General features: G+C 36.7%; 1 long non-coding RNA gene across 1 annotated transcript in view; it reads left to right on the top strand.

Annotated features, from left to right (window-relative positions):
- The first annotated feature begins 539 nt into the window (after window positions 1–539).
- The window catches only part of LOC140652435 (uncharacterized), a 41928-nt gene continuing 22421 nt past the window's right edge, over window positions 540–20046 (top strand). Inside the window, exons 1-3 of the long non-coding RNA XR_012042789.1 lie at window positions 540–641; window positions 3052–3165; window positions 13015–13100. This is a non-coding gene — a long non-coding RNA (uncharacterized lncRNA). The remainder of the gene's footprint in view (window positions 642–3051; window positions 3166–13014; window positions 13101–20046) is intronic.

The raw sequence follows: 20046 nt of genomic DNA on the forward strand, positions 1-20046 counted from the left end.
TATTTCAGCAGATTTTTGTGTTGATTATTGACATAAAAATGTGCATTCAGTTGACATCTTTCTTCAGTAGTAGTCTTAATATCAACCAAAGAATGTTGGATCTGAAAATTGCCTTTTCTACTTTGCTCCTAGTCTTCAATAATAAGGCTGAAAAGGCAATAAAAATGGTTGGTTTGCCCTTCTTCATAATGGCTGGTCTCCTCTTTTCTTCTCTTTCCAGCTACTGCAAAACAAATGGAGAGCTAAAATCACCATCCTGTCCCCTCTATAACTATGTTTTTGTGTTATATTTTAGGCTGTTTTCTAAAAGCTCACTTAATCTGTCAGTTGATGCTGAATATACCTGTAGCGTTTCTAAATGAAGCCTGCAATTCTATCGCAATCTCAGCTTTACAAGGCTTTCTCTTTTTTTCTGCTATTGTGCCTATTATATGTGCTATGTGCGCTGCTAGTTCCATTCTTGTTGATTAATAGGGTCTTAAGAAGTAGAGGAGGAGGAGGTGGAGGAGGAAGAAGAAGAAGAGGAGGAGGAAGAAGAAAAGGAGAAGGAGGAAGAAGAAGAGGAGGAGGAAGAGGAAGAAGAAGAAGAGGAGGAAGAGGAAGGAAGAGGAGGAGGAAGGAAGAGGAGAAAGAATTACTGGGTACCCAAAAGCACCTATGCATATCATAGCCCTTTAATACCTTTGTAAATATGTTTTTCTTACCTTCACGTTCCTTGCCATAACATGAAAGCAGACACCAAAATGCTGTGTCATTAGCACTGTACTTTCACCTCTTTTGGCCTGGAGCAATAACATCATAAAATTTATATCTGTATTATTATCCTTCAGTTCTGCTCATCTTCCTTAACAGGGCTGTAAATAACACCACTCAGATTCCCTTTAAAATAAAAAACTAAATGAAAAAGAGAGGGAAAATCTGCAAATAACTCCTCCCAAGGCCATGACCTCCCCCATCTGTCACAACCAGAGCAGGTAGATAAGGAGGTTTCATGTGAAAGCAACCTTTCTGAGTGGCTACATGTTAAATCAACTTGTAGATCAAGCTGTGACAGGTGCTGATATGAAGAGCTGGCAGAGGCCACATGGGAACTGTGTGCTACATATCCCATTATTTTCCTGGTTCCCTGGGATATCTGAAGAAAGCAGAAAAGATTAAAATCTTCCATCTCTATAAGCAATTCTTCAGTCCCCTCTCACTAACAGATGGGCAGCTCTTCTGGAGCATTATAGTGTTCTCAAGCCATATTATTTTACTTCAAATAATCTTTTGCTTGAAAAAAAATACACTGGGGCATAGAGCCAACAGTTGAAGCGCTATGTTTTCATTAATTATAATTTCAGTTATTACTTTGGGCTTGCATCCAAATGTAAATTGCTAACATTTTATGCAGTTTCCACATTAATGGATAGTTAAATGGTACATCTAATAAAACAAAGATAAAATTATTAAAATGGTAAGGACATTTCTTTGATGTACAGTTCAAAACTTTCTATGCTTTTTTTTGGTGCTATATTAAAACAATGTGACCTTTACTACAGTCATCATCCCATTATAGAAATGAGCAAACACGGATGGAAATAAAGACAATTTCTTACCAACAAGCCCTGCCACCCAGAAAGAAAATCAGGTTTCACGTGCTTTTCAAGTTCATCTGTTTCACCCAGTTGAAGAGATCATACCTTTGAATCTGATAAATTACTTCTTCATGGAGAACTCTTATGAAGAAGATAATGGGTAGATTAAAAAAAATTAGAAAATATATATCAAAGAGTAATCTTAAAGTCTAAATCCACAGTAGTAGCCCAAAAGGGCTATGCAAACAGACTTTTAATCTTTCAGCATGACTGCTTCCAGGCATAATTTGAATTAAACCCTTTAGGGTTAGAATATGCAAAACAGAGTAAAATGTCAAATTTTATGGCTGAGCACTTTGGCTGAATTCTAACAAAACAGGTAAGCATATTAAACTTCAAGTTTTTGTGCAGCTACACTAACTACGTACATTCACAAAATCATAAACTGTCCAGCAGCCTGCTGAACTTAGGTTTTTTATCAGGAGTGCACTTTTAAAGTGAATATCCCAATCATTCCCATTTACTGTGCTTTACTTCATGTCATGAAGCAGTATCAGAAATTGCAAACTGGATTCTTTTTTAACTAATTATGAACTGAAGATGAGTACAGCAGATGAAGTCCAACTGCCAATGGGCATTCAGTCTGCAGAAGCTGATATCAACTAGTCTGAGTAAACGCTCCTTGAGACGTATGTAGTGTGGATGTTGCGTCCTCGGCACTGTTTTGCTCGACAAGCCTTCTCCCGTTGGGCTGCACTGCTCACTTACGCAGGTGTAACCTCAGCCTTCTGACCTTCTTTGTCTTTTTGCAGTCAGTCTGGTTCTCGGGATTTAAGGATAAAAGTGGACATATTTCCTTATAGTCCGGGGCACCTCAAGAGTGAGCCTCAGAGAAATTTAGAAAATAACAAGGAGTCGAGGTACCTTATAGAAAGGGATAGGAAAAGCTCAGCAAGGGTAGATGTTTTAATTTATACAGAATACTCATTTTGTGATTGGTCTGCCTTGATCAACCTCAAAAAATTATACAATTTGTAAAGTTAGAGATAATGGCACAGAGTGCCAATATATATATGTGTTTGTCTGGACTACGTGTTGCATGGCTTCAATATCACTGCACTTTATGAGGGTTGTTAGGAAGGGAATGAGAATACATCCTGAATTCGTTCATTTAAAAAATAGGTGAATGCTATTTTCAGCACTTTAATAGTACCTTTCTTTAGAATATGTAAACATGTACTCCCATGAATTTACATCTGTCGATTACACTTTAATAAATACAAGATTTACGTGTCATATAAAACAAAGAAAAAGGCTACACTATGTAGCTAATCCCTCAAAAAAATTCACTCAGACTAACATATAGAGTTTGGTTCTTAGCTGAATTAGAGAGATATACTATTTAAGTCTAACCTCTTTCTTTTTTGGTGTCTTTTTCTTTCTTCTGTGTTGTATTGCAATGTCATCTTTGAAGATGCTACTGCTGGAATTAATCACTTCTCCATGTACCAGAGCACTGGCATCCTGAATTTGTTACATCAAAGGATATTGACTGAGAAGACAAATAATTAAATGACCCGTAACACAGGTAAATGATACTCTTGGGATCAAAGGGTTCTCCTATGAATACTGTGTGCTGCTCTGTTCTGCCAGTCATACAAAGTGTCATTTGGTTGCAATGGCTGTAGTGAGGTAGCTGTTGTCAGTCCTTCAAAGTGAGGGTTTTCCAAACAGGATCTTCCTGTTTGTTTTCCTTGTTTGCTAATTGTTCAGAAAATACTAAGATGAATGTAAGACTTGGTCAAATATCAATTCATATGACATGGCTACATTAGTACCTGCAGGCTAGGTTTCTGAACCACTTTCAACTGAAAGAGAAGACAGTCACCAGTAATCTGTTTTGGAAATGGATGGAGATGGCTGACTAAGAATTTTCTGGTGCAAGAAAATAGTAGGCAAAAGGTATTACCTTTAAACCTTATCTTGAACCAAGACCATTGTTTTTAGTCTTCTTTGAAAGTGAGTTAAGCTTAAGATGTTAAAATCACCCCTCTTCTAGTACAAGAGTGCCCATGTAGAAAGTTAGTAGAACAGCTGCTGTAGCTGTAGCTTAGACTGTAAGAGCTTAGCCGCATAGAAATGCTGTAATGTGCCTTCTTCAAGTATGTTTTCCTAGGAATCATGGATGTGTCTGTCAGCACCTCTGTCCTCTCTTCCTTTACTCATTTCTCACCGTTTTTGAATAGAAAGATCTTATCCAGCTGTCAAGGTTAATACTTTGCATATCATTAGCTTTGAACTAGGTTGGATATTTCACTGTGGTGCAAATAAATCATGAAACTAAAAATCTACATGAGTATGAGAAAGCAGAAATAATATCTGTGCTGTGAAGAAGTCATTCTTCATGTTACAGCTTCTCTGATTATGATGGATTTTTGCTGCTCTCCTGCAGCAAAATAATTTGAAATAGATACATATATATTTGTGTGTGTGTGATATAATATTTAGAAGAAGAATAAATTAAAGGTATTGTGTTGGTCTAGAAGTTGATGGCTGGATCACCAGCTAGTATAAATTTACACACTGCTATTGAGAGTCAGAGATATTACTAAATGACTCAGTACTAAGAATCAAAACCTGAATATGTTGCCCAATAATATAAAAATATTTCAAAACAAAATGAAGCTGCAAGTCTATAGCTGCAAGAATTTTTGGAAGATTTATTAAATACTGTCTGTTATGGTAAAACATATATTCAGGTGTATGTATAAATAATCTCATATGGATTTCAACTGTTAGCCTACTATATACAAATTCTATACTGCTGCAATGGTAATCTGGTATGATTAATTCTTTATGCAATTTCAGGTAAAATAATTGTTCACACACATTTGTTTTCTTTCTTACTATTTTTTATTACCTCGTTAAAGTTCATGGTTTAGGTACACGTTTTTGCTGAGATACTTTCTATTGCTTTTTAAAATTAACTTTCTCAACTAATGGTGCTCTTCCTTTTCTGCTTCTTAAGGGCTAAAGTTTAATAAGGAGAACAACAGCCATCAGGAACTAAACCTATCAGTCAGTAAAGAAAGATTACACTTTATGGATAGAACTAAGGAGCAATAGCCACTAAATCTCAGGATAAGAAAGTAATTGTACGGTGTCTGTACTGGAAAGGATTGCTTCCCCTTTGGAGTCACTCTTATGGGAATTTTCAATAAAAAATGAATTAACTTCAGCCCTGAGGATGTGGCCATTAGGCCAAACAAGTCACTCCCACAATTACAGTTCGTCTTCCCTAACTTGTGCTGTGAGCAGGAACGGGCTATTAAGTCTAAGTTGTCCCCTAACTGAATTCAACTGTAAAAAATTTCCTGACTTTGATAGAACCAGATTTACATTATAGGACAGATTTGCCTAATGTCAGGATCTTTACTTGGGTTCTCTACAGCTGGAAAACTGCACCATATGTGATAGAAGTAACGGTATTATGTCTGGCAGGAGAAGAAGGATACTCAAGAAGTGCAGAAATAACCTGCGGAAGGGTTTACAGCTGTTCAGGGTGGAAGATGACATGTTGTTGTTTTACAGAGCACAAAAAATAAGCATAAGTAGAACAACATCTCTGAATTGTGGATAACAATAGAAGAGAGCATGGAATTTTAATCTGGTAAAGTACAACTGCTTGTCACTAGTGAAAGGTTTTCCTCTTTACTGTGTGTGCATGGTTGCTTCCTGTCTCTTAATGGTTAGGCAAGTAATTAGGTGAGGATTGTATGATACCTTTAATGTTCTAGTGGCTTTTATAACTATAGATCATTAAAATTTTTGTTGTGACTGGGCAATAATGTAAGAAGTGATTTTACCTCCGTACAGCAGTATCTGCCAACACATCTGTGAAAGACTCAGTCTTTGCCTGTACAAGAAGGTTAAGTTGCTTTACTATGAAACGTTTTTAAAGTAATACAACTGCTGTGTGGATATTCTTATTTCAAAGTAGTTTCTTCACAGTTCAGCTTAAACATGTTTGCAATCAGATTCTTAACTAAAAAAGATCCAAAGTGTATGAAGATCAGTTCAGAGGATCTCTTCATGGGGAAAGAAATTTCTTTGCAGCATTTAATGTTAGTTTTTGTGTTAAGAGAGGCTTCAAGATGAAGTTGAAATTAATTTCTATCTAATAGCAGCTTCTGTTTGCAATAGCAACTTCATGAGTAAGAAGAACACAGTACTTTTTCACACTTACACCTCTTTCCACTGTAGGGCAACATTTTACTGTCTATACCAGAGTTACATGGTATCCAAGCCTGGTATGCTCCCCCCTTTGAAAGTGGGATTATAAATCTTCATAAAGCTGTGTCTCACTTAGCATGCAAAGTAGGACTTAGGCCACTGAAAACATGGATTGAGAATGTGCATGTAGATTTTTTTAATTCCGTAATTTAATTAGTACACATGACATTTTTTAATACACTTACTGTGTTGGGAGGTCGGTCCCATATATCTTCTATTAGTTAAAAGATTGGTTTAGTTCTGTTTAGAATATATGCAAAAACTTGGACTGTAACTCACAAGAAGGATTGAACATGTATATTTGATTCAGATCTTCCAGGAATCAGTTCTGAGTTGTTAAGTGCTCTCTTATCTTTGTGTCAACGCAGAATATTTTTTTCCTGGATGTATCTCCCTACAAACATGAGTTGTTTTGAATGAGAACATTGGATGCGGAAAAGTGGTTTCTTTTTAATAAAAATAATTGCTTTGTAGATTAAATGTCTTCAAAACAATAATTTTTAAAAATAATGGAATTAATTAAAGACCAAAGAAACTCCATTTACAAACAAACTCCATTTACTATTGCTTTTAAATAAAAAGCACTAGAATCTGGATCCTCGTTAGGTACCTTCATTACAGAATGACTTGTAAACAGCTCATGAAACCACAAATGTCTAGTAGAGTGTTTTCTCTTAGAAAACTTTGTTTACATAGAGATATTCCACTAAATATGTTGATATGACACCTGAAGATAAAAATAATTATTCAGTTATTTCTTATGTAATGTTATATGTTCTTTCCTTACTGAAGTACTATTGAGCTGAAGGAAATTATTAAAATAGCAGACCTTTAAAACGTCATTCACCTGGTCTGTGGGTGGTTTATTCACTATGTTATATGTGTTCTCTGAACACACATTTAAAAAAAATAGTTTGATGTTTAAGCAAGGCAGAAGGTATTTCCAGCAAACACGCTATATTTTGCTAATTTTTAAATTTTGCTAATTTTTAAATTCACTTCCCATTTTATTTTATTTTATTTTACTTGTTTGACCGTGTTTTCAATACTAGTAACATTTAACGAGCTCTTGGAAGGTTAATATGGCAACCTCCCTCCCCCCCCAACGATAAAACTGGACTTGTCTTAGCAATAGTGTGTATACTGGGAGAGACAGTTTACAGGGGTTTTTATTACCAAGCCATTTAAAACAGAGTGAGACTTTTTTTTGCATTGAGAAAACTTGCTAGAATAAAATGAAGTGTTTTATTATTTAATCTGTTAATTCAGATACGGAAAGATTTTATAATACAAAGCTCTACGAGCCACTTCTCTTGAGAGGCAATGACTCCCGATGAGGTCCTGCACATACCACAGACATTTCCATGTGCAAGACCAAACTGGACTCTTAGTTCTGAATGATGGTTTTCTTCCAGTTCAGAGTTAAAGAGGTACCGACTGCTGAGACACCTGTGTCTTCCCCAGAAGCAGGATGTGCCCAATCACTTTTTAACCTGGTGAGAAGAGGGGATGGGGATGCAGCTGGCCGTGAGACACTGTCTCCGAGCTCTTGCAAGCTTCCTGCTCAGCACTCATTGTCTTGCCTTTGTGGGTTTCTGAACCAGGCTGCAGGAACGCAGTGGGGAGGTCTTCTGCGTGAGGCACCAGCTCCCACTGAGTTCCTGCAAGCAGAGCAGCATGTCGCCTAAAGGCACTGATATTTTCTGTTCATTACAAAAAAAGTGGCATAATGTATTTTACCGTAGGAGGCTTTGATAAGGCCTAAACTGGAAAAGTGTTCCTGGAATTGCCTGCCATTGTCAAAAAGCAATTGTAATGTAGATATCAGTTTTTCACAGTGAATTGATTTGGTTTGGGAAAACCATTTTTGTGCTAGCACAAGCTGTATACATATTAGACCTCAGGCTGACAAATAATGTCTCGACGAAATATGAAATTATCCTTCTAGCAAATGGCTCTAACATTGATTTGGTCATGGATTAATGTGCAGCCTGATTAATTTTTAAATTAACAATTAATATTAGTTTGGGGGGGTAACAGTTTCATCTAAACATATGGTCTAGAAGAAGAGAGAGAATTTAATTTCTTAAAGGTCAAATAGATTGGGATTCCCGAGGAACTGCCTCCCACTATTTCATGATCCCTGCTGTGAGGAGGACAAGTAGGGGAGTCAGGAAACATTAAGAAATGTAGCTAGGGATGAGGAGAAACCAGTGTGGCAATGTCACTGGAGAAGATGGGGAAGCTAGCATGCAGCGAGACTTGGAGCTCTCTGCTATAGGTAAGGAGAACATTGCAAATTGATGGACTTGCATACCTGGCAGAACAGCTTAGAAGGCTGGGGGAAGGTATGCCTGATATGGAAAAACATGAATTATTTGGCCCTGCATTAATCCTCTGTTCCATATAATAGCAAAAGACCAAATGCATGCATTCTGGTGATCTGGGGAAACTGTTGAAAGGCTCTGAAAGGCACTTGTCTTGTCCTCTTTTTCTAGAAAGAAATGGTGTGATATGGGATAAAACAGGGATTTGGGGTTAACGTTAGCTATCTGACAGAATAAGACATTCTCTTTACTTTCCTGAAAAACACTGACAATCTGAAAAGGATGCATCATAATTAGGTTGCTCAAGAACTACCATCTGAATCTTAGTGATACAATAAGGTCAATTCTTGATAGTTTTACTCTTTTCACTGTGGTGAGGAATGAAATGAGTCCTCCTTCTCTGTATGTTATACCTTGTAGCTCAGCCCAGAGCTCTTCCAGTCATCTCCTAATATGCAAAAGGGAGTCTTCTAACAATTAGTCTATGAACTACTTTGTCCTTCCCCTTGCTTCTTTTTACTTGTGGACAGAAGAAGCAGTGCTGCTGTAGTACTGGTACTTGAGACCTGAGGAAATGAGTAGGATCTAAAAACTGAAAAACTTCAGAAATACTTTGTCTGTGACACAAGAAGGATCAGTTCCAACCTCAGCCTTAGAAGTCTGGCAGATCTTCCAGACTTTAGGGAGAAAGAGGCATTGCTTCATTAGCCATACTTGTCTATGAAGAAATGGAGGACTTCAGTATCGAAGTTGAGTGAGGCACCTTTCAAGAGCAGCAAATCAACTTAATTTTTGTAAAGCACACTATAAACTTTCTAAATATCTGAAATCAAAAGCAATATTTGAATATAGATGGCATTATACTGGAGAATTTAAAAAAATATTTGCCTGGTACTTTTCAGTCAGCTTCAGCAGCTTATTAATGTTAATGTAAATTCAGTAACTACTATAATAATACTATACAGTTTCATTGTAGAAATATTATCTTTCAATGCTGATGTTCTATTGACTGAACAAATAGAAAAGTAAATACACTGCTGTTAAATATACTTTATACATGACTGAAAAGCATGGAAGAAACCAAACATAGCTTCTGAATTTAAAGTTTTCTCCTTTTGGAATTTAGAGCAGATGTGCTCCATAAAAAAAAGCCCTGGTAGTTTTATTAAGGCCATGAAGTGGGGTTGTAAAAAGGTGCTGAAGCAGCTTCATGGGTCTTGGTTCATTAACTCTAATTGTCATGTCTGGATTCCATCTGATGGATGATCAGGTCCTTCCTTTCTCATATCCTTTTTCTCACTGTCTTCAGGTGACCAGCTTCCAGCGCTACCTCTTTCAGAAGTATTTCCAACAGTGGGCCTGGGTAATGTTCTAAACCACTTCAGTCATACTTGAACGCATCTTTTTCTTGTTGGATTTGCTCCTTTTCTTGTACTTTTCCTGTGTGGAGCTTTCCTCTGGAGAGAATAGAGCCATCATTAATGAAAAGCACTTTAGATTTTGAGAGATTATGTTACATAAAAGTTTTCCTACTTGACAAGACTTATTTTTGGAGGTCAGAAAATTCTTACATACATTAAAAATAGAAAATGTGAAAGCCTTATCGAGCACCAAGTGTCTTCCGATTTCAGGCTTGATATGAGGGAGTGAAGAAGCAATGTTTTACATACCACCCACGTAAGACAACTACTTAATTTATAGTATGTGGCCATCTGTGTGTTTCCCAAGTTCTTGTTTCTTTATTAGAATTAACTGTGTGCCAAAAGCAGAACATTAACTCTACGAGCAGTGGAAAAGATATGGAATAAGTAAAGAATGTTCCTCCCTTTATTTTAAGCTGTTTGTGCCTGAAAGTTATGTCATGATTGTTTGGTGTCCTAAGAAAAGAAATTAATGCTTTCAGACCAATGTCAAATAGCACCTCTCTTTTTAGCAGTAAATATATTTATGTGGGCACAGAACTACCTGTTTTCCCCACCAGAATTAAAATATTCAAAAATTTTTCAGAACTTGGAACTTATTTGGCAAGTCTAATTCCAAAGCATAACTAAAACCTCATGTCATGGTAACAGAAGGAATAATCTTTCATAGTTATGAAAGATTATAATTTGATTGGCTTTCAGTGTGATTTAAGTACTGTTAAGTACAGTTCTTTAAAATAAATAAATAACGCTGTGTTGTTAAACATTAATTTCATTAGCATGATTGGTAGTAGGGAATTTTCTGAAATCAAGAGAAGTAAGAACTGTAAATCTGAACACATTTTCTGAGTTTATAAAATCAAGGTCTAAGATTCCATAAGGTTGTCTTTTCTTGGTTGTTAATGTTGTTATAGGTATTCAAAAATCTTTAATTTTATATCCCTGATATACTGTGCCAAAATAAAATAATCAAGTAACTGTAAACATGTGAAAAAGTTATAACACTTCTCATGTTAATGGTTTTAAATGTGTTGAATTGTTTATACCTGTAGACCCTAAAGTTTTGAAAAAAATTCTTATAAATCCATTTTGCCGTTATTGGCAGTCAGATAACTTCCTGGAAGTATTACCAACATTAAATATCCGTAAGTGTATTTTTTTAAAATGTTTTTTTCAAGTGTATTCCATTTTTGTTAATGAATTTGTTTTCCTTCAGAATGCCACTGTCATGGGATATTCCTATCAGAATTGTCTGATACTGATTTGTCAAAATCCTGTCAGCATTTATGTTTCTTTTAAAATATTTTTTGGATTGTAAAATAGGAAGAAATGTCACAGATAAACTGACTATCCTACTTCCCACTTCTGTTAGCTTGTTAAAAATGTCACTTTACTAATTGGTAAATGCACTTGGATATAGCTATCTATATGACCTATGAATGTTAGCACAGTATTACTCTGTTTGTTCAGGGTTATTATTTGAGCAGTGGTTTAATTCTTTTAGTTACAATCCTAAAAAATACAATATGCATAACAAAATTAAAACAGCCTGTCTTACCCATGTTTCAATATGCCTTATGACTTTTATTAAAAGAATCTTCCTATTCTCTCAAAAAAATCTGATGCCAGTCTATAGTATAAACTCAGTGTTTCATTCTGGGCTCTACATATCAGCATTAACTTCATATTTTTACAGCCTCTAGTTTTCTATTATTTATTCTAAGTCAGGATCTAACTGATCCCAATTTAGCCATGGCATGATAAGCTCATTAGTCTATAATTCTCCATAGTACCCATGTGTCCAAGAGCATAAAACAGAGATGAAAACTGATGGATTATTTGACAGCATCTCTGGTCTTTAGTCTCACCACACTTTTGTATTTTTGTCTGAAAATTGACTTTTTTTCCTGCATTTTATCTATAGGTAAGGAGCTCACTGGCCTTATTTTCACATTGCAATACCTTAACTTCAGCCTGTTGTGGGCCTTTTAAATTTTCTTTAATAACAGAAGGAAGTGAGAGGTGTTTAAATATACTCCTAAACCTTTTTTATGCAAAGTTCTCACTTCTTCAATCTCCAGTGTTACTTTACTTCTTTGGCTTCCACTTTTCTTTTCCTCTGGGAAGCTCTACTAATTTCCTTCATGTTACAGTTTCATATGCATCCTAGTCCATGTTTTCAGATGGTTGACCTTTATTAGCTATAAAAAAAAGAATATAGTTTCTGCTTTGATAGCATCCAAACCCTGAAATTCATCATTAGGGAGTTACTCCATTTCCAGTTATTTTCTCTTGGACCACCATTAGTTGTTTTTAAATTGGCTTAGTATCTTTGCATAAGCTGAACATACTTGGGCTCTGATATCTGATCTATACAATATGCCATCAAAGAAAATGAGGCCAACATATATTTGACCTGTTGCATAAATTTGCAGCTAGGAAAAATATTACATTCCCTGAGAAGAATGCTGGTGCCTTTAGATGTTGTGAAGTCTAGTTTGATTTTCTTTCTTTTCTTTTCTTTTTTTGTTATTCCCTCATCTCCATCTACTCCTCCGTACTTTCTCCATAATTGACTGGTCCTGAAGTCCTTAGGCATCTGTCTTCTTACCTTTGAAATATGCACTTTTGTTTTTACAGCCTTCCAATATACAGTTATCCAATACTTAAAATATTTGTCTAACCTGTCCTTTAATTATCTTCTCCTATATTTGAATTGTTACTGGACTCAGGTCTTTGCTCTTGCCTTGGTAACATACCTTTTTTGAATTGTTCTTTCTGTTTGGGCTCATGAGTCTCATTTGTCTCATTTAGGCTATGGCCTGTATCAAACATGGCCAATTTATGTTAGTGTCACAAGTTACAGATGAGCCATCTGTTCATATGAGTGTTCTTAAATTGCCCCACGTGCAAGGAAAGTGCTGTTAGTTTACAACTCAGTGAAAGAAGTTTTCAAAACCCCTGTGTTTAAGATGCGCAGGTCTAAGTTAATACATCGAGGACCTGGCAACGTAGACTGTTTCTAGAGGGAGGAGGTGACCCAGAGTTATAGAAATGTAGAATAGGAGGGGGGGTGCTTGGGATTATCTAGTCACTCTTAATTTCTAATGCCTTTGGTATTAATTGCCTCACCATGTTTCCATTTTTTTAAAATCTTTTTTTATATGAAGAGGTCACTGAAAAGCAGCTATGTTTTTTACATTAATTTTGCCCTATTTTGCCTTCGTACTTTTAATTCTGCCTCACTGAGTGATAGTATTTTCTCTTTCTCCTGTGCCTCCTGACCCATTAGATTATCTTCTATGGAAATCCCATTAACAATCTCTGAATCTTTTGAAGTTTGAGGTGTTTTTTATTTGTTTGTTTGTTTTTTAAAAATCTGTTATCTTCCCTCAGGTTGGAAAGACTTCTTGAGAAGGTTTATGGAAGTCAGGAGCATCCTTTGCCGTGGAACAGGGAATACAGAAGTCTTAAATTTAGAGGTTAGTAGATTTCTCATTGTATTTAGATGGAAGTTGCATGAAATCCAATCATGATGAGGAAATATATTGATTTAAAAGACTTGACATTTTAAAACATGGTTTATAAATAATTTTTCTATTTAACCCTAGGTATCAGTCTTATTTAGTAGTGAAAATATCTAGAGAAAAGGAGATTTTTTTTTAATCAATGCACCAACAACTTATCTTCTCTGTTATACACCAGTTTGAGCACAGATTTATGGTGTTTTCACAGAAATTTACCCCCACCCTTCCTTCCCACTCCATCTGCTACAAACAAAAGATATATGGAATTCAAGGCTGTATAGTGAAGAATACAGGAAACAAAAACCAAATTTTATTTTGAGGTATGTTTCCAAGATTCCAGACAGGTCATTGAAAAGCCTACCTAAAGTCACTTATCTATGCTTCTACAGCTGCCTCTATACTTCACAGGAGCGGGCCTCATGAGAGCTGCCTGGGTTTTGTGAAGGCAGAGGTAGAACAAGAGTTCAGGGGAACAGAAAGGAACATGAGAGCCAAGAAGAAGTGTGAACTAATTCAGACACTCACATTTCAAATGTTTCTAGCTACAAAATGAGTCTGACTACATGCTTATAACAGGTAGCTTTGCAATATCTTAATAATTTTCTGGGGCACAAAGCCAGGAGAGATCCCTGAGATAAGTGAGCCTTTTTCTTCCTATAGCCTTTCAGATATGAATTCTCCTACACAGACAGAAGTAGGAAGCCTCTATCCTACTCGCAAAACATAGTCCTCAAAAAGCCCTTTCTAAACACCACACACACAGATGGGGTGCGAGAGTATCATATTACTAAGGGAAAAGTAGAATTAGCAGACAGAAGAGAACAGGAGCTGGTGGAGTAATCTTATTTATTGCCTTCTTCCAACCCAAACTGTTAGTTTTTTTTATCTGGGAAGGACTCCTCAACCTCTCTGGCACTTATTCTGCCATATATTTATCAGCAACATTTACCTCCCAGGGAGAGGAAAACTGCTGTATACTTCTGAGTTTAATAAAAAAGTCATCCAATCCACGAGTGTTACCCAACAATTCAAAAGCAATCCTATGACTCCGATATGGATTGAGTTTAGTCCTGAAATAATATATACTGACTCTTTAGGGATTCCTGGGAAAGTCTTAATGTCCAGTTCTAACTCCCACATCATCAGTTTGAAAACACAGGGCTGTTTTTTCTTTCTTTTCTATCCTCCCCTGTAGTGCTTTTCAAAGGTGGCTTATTTTCCCTGAGTTTTGCCACAGAAGGGAGTTAGTAAACTTTAAAGCATATGTGTTGGGAGGCAAAGGAGTGACATGAAAGCATCCTGGTAATGTTTTTGTGTGTGGGAAGACTTGCTGTAGGCCTATTAGGTTTCTCCAGAAGTTTTCTCAGAAAAAAAGCTAGACAAGAAAAGTATCTTGCTCCTAATGACCCAGAACCCTTGAATTTTGTATTTGATTTTGATATAACTGTCTTTGAATGCCTCCATTTCATTCTGATCAGCACAAGGCATTGCATGGTCTGCTCATTGTGCCTTTTTTGAGTTGAAATCCTGAATTCAATCTGCGCTTGACGGAACAGTGGCAGATGATGTTTATGAATGGAAGCATCTCCCTGGTGCTTTCGCTGAGTGAATGGGAGGCAGGGAGGAAAAGCACTTGTTGCTGTGGGGTTTTCCTCCTGCCAGCTAAATGATATAATTAGCCAAGCACCCATTCTGGTTCTCTCCGTTGCTGCCCTGGGAATCTTCTCCTTCCTGGTAGCGTGCCTCTTTCAACACTTTCTGCCCTACCCTCAAGCAATTTGGCATAGGTCCTCCAGTGAAACAGAAGCACAGCCATCACTTACATTACAATCACTTAGCGGTTAAGACCATTCATGTAGGAAGTGGAAAACTTCGTTTCAGTGCCTTCCTCAAAAGAGCCTAAATACACCAAAGAAAGTGCTAACCACCAAATTAAAACCTAAACTGAAAGCACAATCTATCCTTTTGCAAGTGTGCAAAAAATAATTAAAATTCAATAGGCTTCTGATGTGGTTTGTGCACTTGCCCAGAAGAAGGTGCACAAGCAAGGCTTCTGAAAAGAAGAGTTAGTTTGTTTATGTTACTCTGGCAACTTTGTACCACTGGGACAGCATTGGACCCAGCATTAAGAAGGCAGATGGTGCCTCCTCTACAGCCCTGATGGGTCCTACAGACCACCATATGGTGGGATTTGGGACTCCATGTTATGCACAGCATTGCATTTGACCCGATGTAGACAAATTCCTGCTTGGCACACAGGGTATAGGACATACTGGGTCAGCTTAAAAGGTACATCTTGTGTAGTATCCTCTCTGACAGTGACCATTCACGAATATTTATTGTCTTAGAGAAAGAGTTAAAGAAACAGACATGCATAGAGTAAGTCTTCCCCAAAGCATCCTCTTCTCATGAATTTAGGATGTTCTCGGATGTTTAAGACCTTCTTTGGTCAGCATGCCCAACCTATGCGCAGCAACTGACATGTGCAGCTCTGGCTTCAGATGCCTAAAAGTTAGGGGAACCAAATCCTTCCTCAGGTATGATCCTAAAACTTTTCTAGTCTTCTTTCTTATCACCTTCATCCATCTCTTCCTCTTCTGGCCTCTATACTTTTAAAGACTTTCACACTCCTAGCAACTGAAACTGTATATAAATTACATTCAGCCAAAGGAATCACTATAATTATTTCAGATTAAATACATTCTCTTATTTAATTATTCATCAATTACCTGCAAATTTTCACCTCTAAGGCCATGTCTGGATTGCCATACAGATGGTTGTGTTTCAGCATTTCCTGTAGCTCAGTCCAGGGTAGGCTCTCCTGTTGCTAAATAGCTGCACTGTGGGTGGTCCCATACAAGCTTTTTTTCAAACGAAGTGTAACAAGGCCCTGTGTTGCCATTATGCAGTGATAGCCTGGATTTAGTAGTACATCTCCAAATTCTGCTACAAGCTATACTCACCCCCCCTAAATCTCCATAAGCCTTAAGAGAAATATATATATGTGCAAATTCATATAGTATAGAGAAGAATATTAAATATAAAAATTATCCCACATTAGCAGGTCTAATTGTCTACCATTTTTAAATGCTTTATTTTCAATCGTGAAATTAGGAACGTAATTATAATATAGTCTTCTACTTTCAGTATCTTCAAACAATTGAATGCTTGGGGTATCTAAATTTTGAGAATGTCCTCTTCTTGAGTTAATCTTCCATTAGGTGTAATACTGGTCTTAAATATACATTTTCTATATTGGTTTTAGGATTAAAAGTTGTTCTTTTGAGCATGAATCACATATAGTTTTATTAATGATTTGTGAAAGGGGCGTTCAGGTCAACAAAAGCTGTCTCTCCACAGGATATTGTAAAATGGATATCTGTCATTTTTTAAACTGCATCAGAAGGAAAGTAATAGGGAAACTTCCAATTATAAAGAAAAAAACAAGGAAAAGCTGGAATGTGTCTTCCTCCTCTCATATATCTAAGGATGTCCTGACCACTTATTTGGTGCTCCAATAATGTTCTTAGATGAGACATGCTATGACTGTGGTCAGTCCTAAAAATGGTTCTGAATGGATTCTGATTCTGAAGCCCAAGTGAGTCTTTCCCAATGATTTCAGTAAACTTCCTTTCTAAGTAGTCCCAGCAGTAAAAGGGACATATGCCACATACTGAGGAGTCTTATATGTTCAGGTAATCTTATTCAATTTAGAAAAATGTTATTAAAATCTCTGTTGTGAAACCCAAGTAATAGTTCTATATTCCGTGTCTGTAATGTAGCGTAACTTCTATTATAAGTTGCATGAGGATATTATTGCAGTGTTTAAAGAAGCTATTGGAAAATACTTTTATTTTATTGCTACATTATCAAACAAGAGTGATAAGAAGCTCACATTTATGGTTGATTTTAAAACAAGGAACGTAAATTCCAAAATTCCAAATTCTTTTTTATCAAATTAACTGATACTGATAATTAACTATTAATTTTTATCATCTCACTACTTAAGTAGGTAGGATACTTCTGAATATTTTATAATACGGGTATAGTTTTGGCCTCTTATTAGGAAGATACTTAAAGTATTTTAAAAGCCTTTCACACAGGGCAAAATCAAACACTAATGACAGAAGGAACATAGTTATTAAAGAAAGGTGGTGATCATAGCAAAGCCTAAAAAATACTAATTGCATTATTCTAAGCAGTGAAACAATCTTTAATAAGACCTGAGAGCAGCCTGAGAATAGTTAAGCAGCAGAAAAAAAAGTCATTAAGTGACTGTGTAATCTCACAGTCTTTGACATTATTAATTATGCCACCCCATGGGGCAAAGCAAAAAAAAAAAAGGTCCCTAAACCTGACTATTTTGCTGGTTTAGAGTTTGAAAATATTGACTTCTAGAGCAGAATGCATCAAGCATATGAATTGTGCTATTGCCCCTCCTCATGGAAAGAAAAAGATACTAAACTATCAAATAGGTCACTAGGCATTGTTATCAAGATGGTGAAAAAGGTCCCTTTGTGTCTAAAGAAAGGTTAAACATTAATTCCCCAGGTTTCCTTCTGCAGATCTAACACTATTGTTATGTGCTTTGATTTTCCCTAATAAGAACAAGTGCACAGCCAAGTCTCTATTCCTGAAATGACACTTTGTAGGTTTTGTAGGCAACATACAGGTGAGGATTGATGAAGCTGGGATGTTTCCATGGAAACATGTGAAAAGCTTTACTACGTAATGCAAAGTTTTTTATTTAAAAATTATTTAGGAATTCCTAATAATTGGTTAAGAAAATTCGTATTACACGATTAAGTCTTTCCTTTTCCTCAGTGTTTTGTTCTCTGGTGTAATCAGATTTACTTACTAGTACAAAACAATGCTCTCAATGTTATTCTTTTTTTTTTTTTAATTTCTTGCAGTGCTCAGGACTTGGCCCTTACTCTTTTCATTCTGTAAAGTAGTAGCTGATGTACAACATTTGTTGTTCCCTTTGGTTAGACTTTGGAAGTTTTGGCTTCCAGAAATGGCTGATGTCATTTTTATAGAAATAATCTGTTCTTTGTAAATGTGTAATCATTGAGCTTGCTTGAGCCTTTATTTTTATAAGAAAGAGGAATAGAAGGGGTTTTGTCTGCAGATTTCTGTGCTTGCAGTATTCCACGTGACTCCATGGCCTTACAGGGCTCACCAGCAGTTCGTAATAGAAAGAAATTCTCATTAGAGAAATCATGGAAATATTAAACTTCCCTAATATACAACGTATTAAAATATTATGTGCATATAATATGTGCGTATATATATGTGCATATAATATCTTAAACATTTCCGAGAATAACAAGTTCTTAAGTGCACTTACTCTTTTCACTTATCACTGCCCAGTATGTCAGTACTCAAATCATTATAGAGGTTTACAGAGAAATCGTCAAAGTGATCAGATCAGACAACCTTTAACTTTTATGGTCACTATTCTTAAATATCAAGGATCAAAGAAGTCTTAAAAATATGCGGTTTCATTCTCATGTTCCTCTTTGGGTTTTTTTGTCAATATAAATCCCTTTATAGGTCTCTGCACCCCATGTGAGCAAACTGAGATTCAGTTAGCAAGGCATACATGATGAAATTGTGTATACTGCTGGCATACTTCAGTACCCTCTGGTATTGCTTATGATATAAAGGATAATGCAAATTCAAATGCATCTCGTTTCTTGTCACTACCCATGGGAGCTAGGCAGAATCTCTGTGTCTTCCTGCATAATGTATAGTTCAGTTAGTCAGCTGTACTCATAGCTAATTGGCCATCCTGGCTTCCAACATATTTTATTTAAGGTCTGGCTGCATAGAAGGCTCCTAAGATGTAGGTCGGATGATCTCCACTCTGATTGTAAGATCTGCCCTGCAGGACAGCTCTGCCTGACACACTGCTTTGTTTAGTATACATTGAGGGGATATAGCATTCCCTGTCTCTACCTTTCCTGAGAAGTGTTGGCCAATGGCTCATGCCAACTCCCAGTAAATGCTCTTAATGAAGAGTTGCAAGAAGGGTTTGAGGTAATCTTTTAAGAGCAGCCCTGCTTCGAATCTGCATTTGTTAAATGCTTCAGAAAGAAGAGTCACCCGTACAGGAGAGAAAGGCTCCAGAAACTTATGCTGTTAGCTGACACTTGTGAGACACAGCAGTCCGTGATGCCTGGGTCTGTGGCAAGGGCTTTATTCCCTATTATTTCCCATCCCAGAAGAGAAAGTGAGATGGTAATCCACTTCCCTCAGCAAGGACATGAAAAGTACTTTAAGTTTTAGTGTTTATACACTTTATATGTTTTATGTATATGTTTATACATTTTATCTGATGACCAGGTAAATTTTATTCAAGATGCCTAAGCAGTGTCCAAAGCAGAGATCAGATTAAAAATTGCCCAGCCCGAGGTATTTTTCTCGTGTGACTAGAAAGCCAGTCTACCTCTTGCTTGTTCTCTCTTTTATGGTGGGGTGCTTGCACCCCTTCTGTGCAGTGAACTCCTGGCAGCAGCCATCGGAGCCTGTCCTGTGGTCTGGCTTTACAGACCCTCCTGGAAAGGGTACCTTTTCATTCAAGTCCTCTCAGGTTTGAGAATGGCTTTAAGCTGACCCGTACCTCCTAAATCCTGGTTGACTGGCTATGGTAGAAAAAGAGCTGGGCTTTTCCACCTGCATGTTGACAAAGGCTTAGTCCTTCACATATCCAAGCAGACAGTAAGTGCTAAGACCAGAGAGACACTGAAGTTCAGAGCTGTGCTTGTAACTCACGCTTCTGACTGACTAAGCTCCCAGCCACCATCTCCCCGGTACAGATAGTTAGGCATTCAGTTCAGGGTATTCTGAGTCATCAGGCTGGAACAAGTCATTGAAATACTCAAATATGATGTTTAAC

This window comes from Ciconia boyciana, chromosome 5 (genome assembly GCF_034638445.1).
Source record: "Ciconia boyciana chromosome 5, ASM3463844v1, whole genome shotgun sequence".
Classification (NCBI taxonomy): domain Eukaryota; kingdom Metazoa; phylum Chordata; class Aves; order Ciconiiformes; family Ciconiidae; genus Ciconia; species Ciconia boyciana.